This window comes from Octopus bimaculoides, chromosome 7, assembly GCF_001194135.2.
Source record: "Octopus bimaculoides isolate UCB-OBI-ISO-001 chromosome 7, ASM119413v2, whole genome shotgun sequence".
Lineage (NCBI taxonomy): Eukaryota > Metazoa > Mollusca > Cephalopoda > Octopoda > Octopodidae > Octopus > Octopus bimaculoides.
The window spans coordinates 49,267,429-49,270,307 of NC_068987.1; the positions used below are offsets into that span (position 1 = coordinate 49,267,429).

Consider the following 2,879-nt stretch of genomic DNA (forward strand, 5'->3'; position numbering starts at 1 on the left):
TATATATATATATATATGTGCACATATATGTATGTATATATTTCTCTCTTTTTACGCCTGCTTTCCATGCTGTCATGAGTTGGACGGTTTGACTGAGAACTGGCAAGCTGGAAGGCTGCACCAGGCTCCAGTCCAATTTGGCAAGGTTTCTACAGCTGGATGCCCTTCCTAACACCAACCACTCCAAGAATGTAGTCGGTGCTTTTACGTGCCACCAGCATGTGAGCCAGTCAGGCAGCACTGGCATCATCCACGCTCATGTACATATATATGCACATATATGTATGTATTTATGCATATGAATGTGTACACACACACACATGTGTGTGTGTGTGTGTACATTATCATTACCAACGCCGCCTCCCTTTATCTCTGATAATTTTCACTTACCATAATCATCTGAGAGCTGAGTAGGCACATTCTACGCCCATTCCCAGAATCATTTCCATTCCTCGTTATATTTCTCCATCCATGCTTTCTCTTCTCTGCTATACTCCATCCTTAATACCTCTTTCATCTCCTATCTCTTCCAATGCCCTCATATATCTAACATAACCCCTCCTCCCCCTTCAATTACTACAGCCACCTCTATCTCATCTAATCATCTCACTTCACATTCCTATGAAAGTTTGACCCCCCCCCCCCACGTCCATTCACCCAGTCCAATCCTCTGTATCATTTCACCTATATATTCCCTCCCACTGTACCACTCCCTCCATCTCTGTCTTTTTCTCTAAGTCTCCTTCTTCCTTCTCCTCCAACTGGAGATATCCTTGTATCTCTTCTACAACAAGATACCTATCTTTATCCTTCCATTATTCTTTTAGCCTTATCAACTGACACAAAGTCACCTCCCTCAATACTACTCCCCCTACTCAAGGGGACCTTTGTATTCTCTGACTCTGCTGGTGTTGGTGCCATGAAAAAGCACCCAGTACACTCTAAATGACAATGATGATGAATTTTGGAAACAAAATATAATTGATAGGGTATCATAATGAAAAGAATATAGTCAATGCAACCAACCATTTTGAATAAATTCATATTAAACATGCAAAACTGAAACAAGAAGCAAAAGAAAAATATTGATATTAACCTTTCATTGATATCAACCTTTCATTGATATTAACCTTTCTGATACCAACCTGGTCATGACCACCCCTCATCCTATGGCACGAACTTCCTGTTTTGACATGATTTATATTAAAAACTTCCATCAAAATTTCATGTCAATTTATGTCCCAAACACCAGCTTAGTTAGGACAAAGTTATTTTACTAAATGCTTTATTATTTTCTAACTTAATTGAAGTAAAAGCAGAGGATTTCAACAGAAATATGGTAACAGAAGGGTCAATAATCACTTACAACCAAATTTGTCTTTCAAAGGCTCATCTAGTTAGTCATTTAAGTTGACATCATCATCATAATTTTAGCATCCTTATATGTCTGACTGAATTCACTGAGACAGATTTTCTATGGCTTGATGCCCTTACCAACCCTCACCTGTTTCCAAGTAAGGTAAGATTTCCTCATAGTTAGACATATTTTCACAGAATATTGGATACTACTTTTATGATAATGACACTTGTTTATAATTAGTTTGTGACGCCAAAACAAGGAGATACTAACACACACACACATGTACTATGGGCTTTCTTTTAGTTTCCGTTGATTAAGTCCACTTACAAGGCTTTCATCACCCACAGTTATACTTGAAGACATTTTCCCAAGGTTCCATGCAGTAGGACTGAACCTGAAACCATGTGGTTGAGAAGAGAACGCCTTAACCACACAGCTATGCCTTTTGACATGAAATCCAAGATGTCACTCACAAACAAGTATAATGTTATAACATGTACCATACTTTCACTCATTGGTTTAGGTGCTTGTGTATTAGTCATAAACAGATGTGACACTCTCTCAGCTCTCTTTCATTTGGCTCAGTGGAATACTGATGTGACAGCTGGTAAAAGAAAGAATGACATCAGGACTTAACTGGTAGTCATTTTCATCTGAATAGACAGGAGCAATGGGAAATGAAGTGCCTAGCTCAAGGGCACAACAAGAGCACTCAATCTTATGATTGTGAGCCCAACACCCTAACCACTTGGCAATGGCACCTTCACATGAATCAAAATAAATTAACAGTGGATCATTATCATCTGAAAGTACATATGTCTACCAATCATGTTACAAACATCTTTCTGTTTGTAGTCTAAAGAGACTGATGTCTGTACACTATACCAATTGTTGTGATTCTGCATTGCATTTAACTGAGAGGAGACATGTAATTGTTTCAGTAAAAGTCATCTTCACTTTGTAGCTCTTTAAGCCTTTTCTTACAATATTTCTATTGAAATACACTGCTTTTCTTTCAATTAATTTTTAAAATATGAAAAAATTTAATAAAATAACTGTCCTTATTAACTTGGTGTTTGGGACATAACATGGAATCTTGCTGAAAGGTTAATTTAGATCACTTTTAAACAAGAAGTTTCTATAATTGAACTGAAGATGGTTGCAGGTGGGTTGGTATTGAAAGGGTTAAGAAGCAAGTTGTACTCCTTATTGAGCCAACTGTGTGTGTGTGTGTGTGTGCGCGCGCGCTGTAATGCTGTTAATGCTGTAATGGACTAGCATCTTGTCCAGGAGAAACCTTCAAGGGTAGGTTAGAGAATGCGTGATATTTCATTTTCAGTAGAGAAAAGCTATCAAGATATGCTAAGTTGCCTGGCACTCTCTCTCTCTCTCTCTCTCTCTCTCTCTCACACACACACACACATACACGCACAAAATAAATGTTTAACAAGAAAATGAAAAGATGATCATATGATAATTCACAACCAACCAAACAAACATGATGTCTATAGTTTTAATG

General features: G+C 37.8%; 1 long non-coding RNA gene across 1 annotated transcript in view; it reads left to right on the forward strand.

Moving 5' to 3' along the window:
- Window positions 1-2,879, forward strand: part of LOC106868488 (uncharacterized) — a 277,576-nt gene that overhangs the window by 105,579 nt on the left and 169,118 nt on the right. The gene's annotated exons all lie outside the window — the stretch shown is intronic.